The sequence below is a fragment of the Paroedura picta genome, chromosome 6 (genome assembly GCF_049243985.1).
Source record: "Paroedura picta isolate Pp20150507F chromosome 6, Ppicta_v3.0, whole genome shotgun sequence".
NCBI classification, from domain to species: domain Eukaryota; kingdom Metazoa; phylum Chordata; class Lepidosauria; order Squamata; family Gekkonidae; genus Paroedura; species Paroedura picta.
Window position 1 is genome coordinate 55,305,744 of NC_135374.1, and position 8,698 is coordinate 55,314,441.

The following is an 8,698-nucleotide window of genomic DNA, read 5'->3' on the forward strand; positions in this document are numbered from 1 at the left end:
CGGCCCACCCTAGCCCCTGCAGGCACCCGCGGTACTCAGGAAACCGCAGAAATTCCCACGTTTCCATAACGCGGGCCTTCTGTGGCCCTGGGCCGGGCTATGCCCACACTGGCAGAGGGGACTTGCATAATCTGGGATTTTCCCCGATGCCCTGATGCCACCAGCACGGGCATTCTGGCCCATGTATAATGGGTCATACAGAGTTCTATACAGACACCCTTGCTCCAATCCAGTTAGAATCATTTTGCACAGCAACTACTGTCCATGCGTAGATGACCCTAGCTGAATGACAACCCGTTCAGGGATAGCTCTGCCATGTATACGCTTAGTCTCAATCAGTGAATCAGGGATAGTCCTGATTTTCTGCTCAGAGTGCAGATGGGGAACAGAGACCTGGGATTAGGACAGTCTCTTCTCTCCCAGGCAATGTATTTATGAAACACTCAACTACTATGTGTGTCTTCAGTTGGACAGGGGGCTCTGTCTTAGCCATAAATGAATGGTTAACTAAAACTATCTACTCTTTTTAGAAGAATGTTTTTATACTCTGCTATTCACTTCCTGAAGTAGTCTCAAAGCAGCTTACATTTGCTTTCCCTTTCCTCTCCCCACAACAGACTCCCTGTGAGGGAGGTGAGGCTGAGAGATCTCTGAGAGAAACTGCTCTGTGAGTCCTGATAGAGTTGTTCTCACAGAAGAATCCTGTCAGAGCCTCATCCACCTCACAGGGTGTCTGTTGTGTGGAGGGGAAGGGAAGGTGATTGTGACTCTTTTGTGTAGTGAAAAGCAGGGTATAAAACCAATTCTTCTTCTAAAGGAATGTATGCTAGATTATAAATGCAAAAAAGGGGGAAAGTTTCCAGCAGATGGTGCTAAAGAATATTTTCCGGAATGCTTGGGGTTACTTAAAAGCCATGGCTGTACAATTTGTGTTGTGAGAAAATAGCTAGTACTCCTTTTTAAAAGACACATCCTCACAAGGAAGGAAGGTCCTTGAAAAGGATGATGACTAGGGAGAACAATACAGCTCTCCGAAAGAGTAACTGGATAGATTATTCTTTCTTGGGATCCACATGAAAAATCTGCCCCCCCCCCCACACTAGATTTTCCACAAGCAGGTCTCCTGGAAAGAAAGCTGCTCAGTAAACAGAGAAGAGAGGCAGGCAGAGCGGCTTTCTCTTGAGAAGACCGCTTTATTAAACCCCATAAAAGCAGATGACAGAGCAGCTTTGCTACAAGTGTTTTGCCCCTGTCGGCCAGGGCCATCTGCATGTCAGTGTGTTCAGCGTGGGATGACTGATGCGCAAGTGTGTGAAATAGAAAGTAAGATTAAATCCATTCTTCAAAATGTCATGAATCTAAACTTCTGCTTTATATTATATATAACATTTTCTATTGCATAATCATTTTTGTTTTCAGAAGGATTGTTGGCATTCTAAAGCTCACTGGCTAAAACCCTAAATATACAACAAGATGCCTTTTTGCAGACCAATAATGCATACCAGCATAACTAGCTGTCCATCTGTTCAAATTAAAATAATTAGTGCTGAAATTCTAGGATCTCAGCAAGGGATAATTTTGCAGAAGCAAGGTTGGAGGTGTGAAAAATGCCTGCATTCTATTTTAAGACAGCCCACACACCATCCACCCACACACCATCTTCATAAATAGGGTGCAGAATATCTGGGGTACATGTCTAATACTAATTCCCCTGAACCAAGGCACAGGCAGCCATTACTATTTGACTGACTTACAAATGGTCCACTAAGAAAGAACTGCTGGAAAACCAAATTCGGCTGCTGCTTTAGGCTGTGTTTTGCTGTGACCACCTCAAGCCATTAACAGTCAAGATAAATTTAGACAGCTGTTTGGTGATCTGTATCAAATAACACCCCACCCATTATTCTTCTGTTCTCTTTAAGAGTCCATTATTCTTTCCCTACACTCTCTACATTAATGGCCTCATCCCGTCTACATCTTTCAGTTTCACCTAAACACTGATGATACACAGATACTCCTCTCTGCTTTATTGTTATTGTTATTGTTATTGTTATTGTTATTGTTATTGTTATTGTTATTGTTATTGTTATTGTTATTGTTATTGTTATTGTTATTGTTATTGTTGTTAACCATCCCTCTCCACAAGTGAGCTTAGGGTGGTTTACAACATTAATTCAAATATTCATGGCCAAATTTTAAAACATTCGAATGTTAAAACTCCCAAGTCAAACCCATACACCTCCCACTTGAACTATCTTCAATCTGGCCTGTAGATCGGCTATCATCCAGGAATATGTCCTGCCAAGAAAAGAGGAGGACCTGGAGAGGAGGGGCAGGAGGCCCTCATGATGTTAAGCTGCCTTGGCCTCAGCCATAGGCCTGGTAGAAGAGTGTCATCTTACAGGCCCTGCAGAACTGTGATAGCTTCATCACCTAATCTCAGGTGGCAAATCATTCTACCAGGCTGGGGCCTGGGCCAAAAAAGCCTTGGCCTTGGTTGAGCCCAGGTGGATCTCTTGAGGGAGGGCACCAAAATAATAGTCAACTGACTATTGGGTCAAAATAATAGTAAATTGGGTCCTGTGAGGCCCACAACCTCACAGGGAATTGTAGTCCATGAACATCTGGAGGACCACAGGTTGACTACCCCTGGAGTAAGGGACCTATGGGTCCCTTGGCTGCCTTTGGAGGGAGTATTTGATGGCTTCAGGCAGGTCACAGTGACCGAAGTAAATAGGTTGCTAGTATCAGTAAGGACAACCACATGTTGTCTGAATCCCTGCCCCTCATGGCTCCTTAAAAGGACTGATGAGAGGATAGGAAGCACCCTTCAGGAGATAATCAACCTCTCCTTTTCAATGGGAGAGTTCCCAGGGGGGCTCAAAAAGGCAGTTGTTTGACCCTTGCTGAAAAGCCATCCTTGGACCCATGTGAACTGGCCAGCTGCTATCCCGCTTCACACTTGGAATTTCTTGGGAAGGTGGTTGAAAGAGCTGCTGAGAGCCCTATTGGAGATGGAGAGTTCTGCAAGATGGACTCTTTCACTAACCCTTTGGTTGAGGCCTCCCGACAAAATACCACCACTGAGACATCCAGCCTAGAAAATATCTATAGGTAATGACCAATCTCCAGTTAGTAGGATAACAAACTGATGCTGCTGTTATTTCTAAATGATGCTCATTGGTTAATTTTCATAGTGTTTTACTTTCATAATGTTTGACTTTATTATGTTGAATTTAACTAATTGTTAACTGTTAATTGTATTATGTATACCGCCCTGAGCCCTTCTTCCCCAGCCATATGACTTCCATCTTTGAGGGGTTAAGTTTCAGACAGCTCTATCAGAGGTACCCAGTGATGGCCTCCAGACAGTTTGCCAGTGAAACTGGGGGTGTATCCAGTTGGCCACTCATCAACAGATAGAGCTAGGTTTTATCAGCGTACTGATGACATCCCAGTCCATACCCTTGGACTAGCTGTGCAAGAGAGTGCACATATGTGTTGGATAGCATTGGGGGACAGGATCATGCCCTCTGGCATGCCATATGGGAATGGACAGCAGTGAAACTGCTCTTCCCTGATGGCCACACTTTATCACCAACATTGAAGGAAATCAGCCATTGTAAGCCTGACCCCAGTACCCCCATCAGCAAGGCTCATGACTGACAGTGTCAAATGCTGCTGTAAAATCTAATAACACTCAGTCCAGCTGTCCCTGAAGGTCATCCATGAGGATTACCAATGCCATTTCCATCCCATGGCCAGGTCAGAAACTGGACTGGAATGGGTCCAAGACTGATGCTTCCTCTGGGACAGCTTGTAGCTGATCCACAGCTGCCCATTCAACTGCCTTACCCAGAAACAGCAGATGTGAAACTGGGCAGTAGTTAGCAGGGTCCTGTGGATCAAATAATGGTTCCTTCAGCAAGGGTAGCGCCACTGCATCCTTTCAACCAATTTCTCTCTTCCTGGTACCAAACAAATATTTTTGATGCCTCACCAATACCTCAAACTCACATTCATTCAGCATGTTCCATGCTTTAGAGAAGTCAGTTGGCTCTTGTCATGTTGCAATCATTATTAAGCTTTGTTAGACTCTAACTCTTACACTTCATACAGACCTATACTACATTAGACCATCTCTCTCTGTAACTGAGCCCCATGGAAGCCTGGAACTTTTTCTCTCTCTCATCAGTCATCAAATGGAACCACCACCACACTGGTTCCAGCCCTTTATACAGGGGCTCACAGGAATGATTTACAACATGTCTCCTTCTATTTCACCCCATCCTTTTACGGTTATTTGAGTTTTCTGCAAAATCATCTACTTTATATGCACCCAGAGGTTGTACAAAAGCCTAAGAAGGAATAGCCTTTATTAGTCTTTAAGGTGCTACTTGATTTCTGTTTCAGCTCAAACGAGCTTTCCTCAACCAAAGGCTTTTCTGAATCACTTGACATATTTATCCTATTGACTATACAGGCTTGGTCTTTGATTATTTTCTTTCCTTTGCTCCCACAACAGTTGCCAAGTCATGTAGCTTGTCTGGGTATAACATTACAAATATCCACCTATGTTCCTCAGCTGAAACTAAATTTTACTCACCTTCTCTACTGAGACCTTCTCCCTTTTTTCAAAAGTTCTTTGGTCCCTATCCAAAACTCTGCTTTCTAAATCAATTACTTTTCCCATTGCTCAGATCTCATGATGCTCCTTCCTTTAGAGAGCCAGTTTGGTGTAGTGTTAGGAGTGCGGACTTCTAATCTGGTTTGATTCTGCACTCCCCCACATGCAACCAACTGGGTGACCTTCGGCTCGCCACGGCACTGATAAAACTGTTCTGACCGAGCAGTGATATCAGCGCTCTCTCAGCCTCACCTACCCCACAGGGTGTCTGTTGTGGGGAGAGGAATGGGAAGGCAACTGTAAGCCACTTTGAGCCTCCTTCGGGTAGGGAAAAGTGGCATATAAGAACCAACTCTTCTTTTTCTTCTTCTTTTTTTAGAAGAATTTTTATTTTATTTTCCAAAATTAAAGATGAAACAGTACGAATAATCTACATTATTAATACAGAAAAAGATAGGTTATGCTCTTCATTTGATACACTTAATTCCCCATTTCAGTCCCCTTTTAGATTATTTTCTTAAGTAATTCAGATAAGGGCCCCATTGTTCTTGAAAGGCCTCTTCTGTTCTTCCATTAACTATCAGTGTCAGTTTGGCCATCTTGGCAAAGTCCGCTAGTTTGTTCAACCAGTCTTCTATTGAAGGTAGTTCTTGCGTTTTCCATTTCTTGGCCAATTCTAGTCTTGCTGCCGTCGTCGCGTAGAAGAATAAACTTTGTGTGTGAGTTGGGAGGCACTGCGGAGGTATACTTAGTAACATAGATTCAGCTTTCATAGGAAATCTAAGACCCCACATTTTCTGCACAATGGTGTGTATTTTTGCCCAGAACTTATAAACTTTTTCACATTTCCACCACATATGAAAGAAAGAACCTAGTTTATCATCACATTTCCAGCATTTGTTATCACAGTTTTTAGCAATTTTTTAGTTTTTAGCAATTTTGGCGATCACTTTTGGTATCACATACCACCTGTAAAACATTTTATACCAATTTTCTTTAAGTATTTGACTATTAGTATAGTACAGCGACTCTAGCGCGCACGCGCAGAACTGCCGCACATGCGCGTTTGCGCCCCCTGGTGGCCAAAACGTGCATGCGCGGCAACTCTGCGCATGCGTGTTAGCGCCACTTGGTGGCCAAAATGCACATGCGCGATTATGAGCAACTGCGGCAGCCGGGCCGCTGGCTCTCCCCCACCCCCGGAGGCGGTCCCCGACCAGATGAAGGTTGGGGACCACTGTTCTAGACCATGCTAGTTCCCATTGTTCCATTGTCACATGTGTCTCAATATTTTGCATTTTTCTTCTTCTTCTTCTTCTTCTTCTTCTTCTTTACTAACTTCCCATTCTGTCCCATATGATACAAACTACTACTACAAAGCTCCCCCAGTCTTGGGCTGTCCTATCAGGTTCCTCATAGTATGCATATGTTCTTATTACTCTACTATTATTCTTTACTAAGATTTCTCTTGCTCTGCTTCACGACTCTGACACTTCTTCCTTGCTGCCCTCTAACCTAAACGTGGAAACCGATCCCTGAACATGAGGTACTACCCTGCCTGTCTCGCACACAAAGTATCTTTTAAAATCCCACTTTGCTTCAAGTAGCCACTGGCTTAATCTCATAATCATATTCCAAATTGTAACCAAATTTAAATGCACGGCTGTATTTTCCATATCCAGACTTGCCACCCTTGTCACGCCCCCTCCCTATATTCCATACTGTCTACTTTCAGATTGTAAGCTCTTTAGGGGCAGGAACCTGCCTATTTTTGCCGATGCAACTGTGAGGTACTATCTACAGTGATGACGCTGTGTCAATATCGTAGCAATTATGTAGCCTTTATATGGTATCAGCTAGCAAATGGTGAATCTATATAGAGTGCTCCTGTTTACCAAACCAAGCGCCAGCATATATTTTGTGCACCTTTGTTATTTCCATTTACACTGGAAAATGTATTCATAAATAAATAAATAAATAAACAAACAAACAAATAAATAAAATGTATTCAACTAATTTCTATCCAGCCAAGAACATCAGGCACTCCTTATTTCTGCTGATTTCGCCCAGGTATGTGACAGTGTTTACAGTGATCAGCCCTGTGAGTTCCTCAGGCACTGCCAACTTGTGCCTATCTGGGTATATTTATCTGTCCAAGGGATTATTGCTTCTGGCCACAGTGAGTCATGCCATGGTCCCCTCCAGAATAAACTATTGCAATTTGCAGTATGCAGGGCTGCTCTTGCTTTCGAGGCTGCAGGTTGTTTAAAATGCAGCTGCCAGGCTTCTGACTGGAACATCTTGGTCTTAAAGCTGCTGAATTGGCTGCCAATTGGTCTCCAGGTCAAATTCAGTATGCTGTTTCTGACCTTTAAAGCCTAAATTGTCTGGAACAGTCACACCAAGGACTGCCGCTCCTCTTACGATCCTCCTTGGTGGCTACAGTCGTCATCTTGAGGTCTACTGGTGGTGCCAAACCCTAGGGTGGCTTGTTTGGGGTACACAATGGTGAGGGCTTTTAAAATCATAGCTCTGTCCTGGTGGAGTGCCTTCTCAGGCAAGACCCAGGCCCTGCAGGACCTTTCTAGGCTCTGTAGGGTTTGTAAGGGTGAGCTTTTTTGCATGCCTTTCCTACTTGAGGTTATTTCTGGGGCTTCATATTGGATTCACTGTTACCAGCTGTAGTTAGATTTTTTTATAACTCATATTTTTATACTGTTTCAACTATGTTTGCTTTACATTGTTGTGAACTAATTTGAGCTCCACATTGTGGGGGAAGGGTGATATAAATCAAAATAATAAATAATAAATAAATTACATACAATGACAGTGCTGTTATGTAAACAACATAAAATTTGTGCATATAATCCAAATGCTTTGGATCCACAAACAATATACCATAAAATCATACTGCTCATGGGAAGGGTGTAGCCTCATAAAGAAACTATGCATATGAGAAACAGCAAGATATTCAAGTAGATAGTAATGCTAGAAAAACATAGCCCGGAGAAAGAAAAAAAAATCCTGTCTCTAATGTCAGAGTCAATCAAAAGAATATGAAAGACATAATGGAACAGCAGTTCTGAAGTACTTGGGCAGTTGCCTGCCGTTTTCCTCTCAGTAGCCGGCTGTCATGAGTACTCCTGATACCTTTAGCTTATCCTTCAGGCTTGAGGTCTGACCCTGTAACACAGTACCTTGTGGTTGCTTGGTAACAGCATTCAATGGCTGCAGGTATAATGTCCAAGTGGTTTCTAAGGCAGCATTAAACAAATGAAAGATCTTGGTAAAAGAATGTTACCATTTTGTTAGTACGCTGCTTTACTGACTAGATATCAGCACTAGCAAGTTTATGAAGGACATAATGAATGTCTAAAAACATTTAATGTTTCTGTTCTGAGTTGTAGCCTTGTAAAATGCCCAGCAAGGTTTTATTTTGGGGCCTAAAATAAAAGCTGATATTTGAAGAAGTACCTTGTTTGTTGTTCCTTACTTGCTGTCCTTGTTTGTATTACTCTGCTGCTTCTCCCTTGCACCACCTGTCTTGGCTTTTAGGGCTTGTTCCTTTAAAAAAAATGCTTTCCTTGCTAGAAAGCTTTTTATTGTGACCTTGAACATTGCATCTGCTTTAATGCTATCTGTATTTTTATGCATATATACATATACACACATGACATACACATACATATATGTGTATCTGTTTGCTAGCAGCCTTTTAAATTATACTACATTCTGCATTTATTAATTTGCCATCTCTTTGTGGTCAGTGGTCTTGGGGCTTTGTGAGACAGAAATGCTGTAAACAATACATGAATGATTTTTGAAGTTATTCTTCAGTGGGTCTCTACACTCAAGTGGACCACTGGTAGTCAACCTAATCAGGGATGGATTGGCTCTTTAACTTATTGGGAAAATTCTTAGTTGCCAATCTTGTGGGCTGTCAATGCTCAGAGGCAAGCCAAGCTGAGCCTGTTACCCCCCCCCCCAAAAAAAAAACCCCAATAACTTGTGAACATGCATTCAAATTAACATGGGCAATTAGTTTGCATGTTTGTGCAGGAATGGAAACAG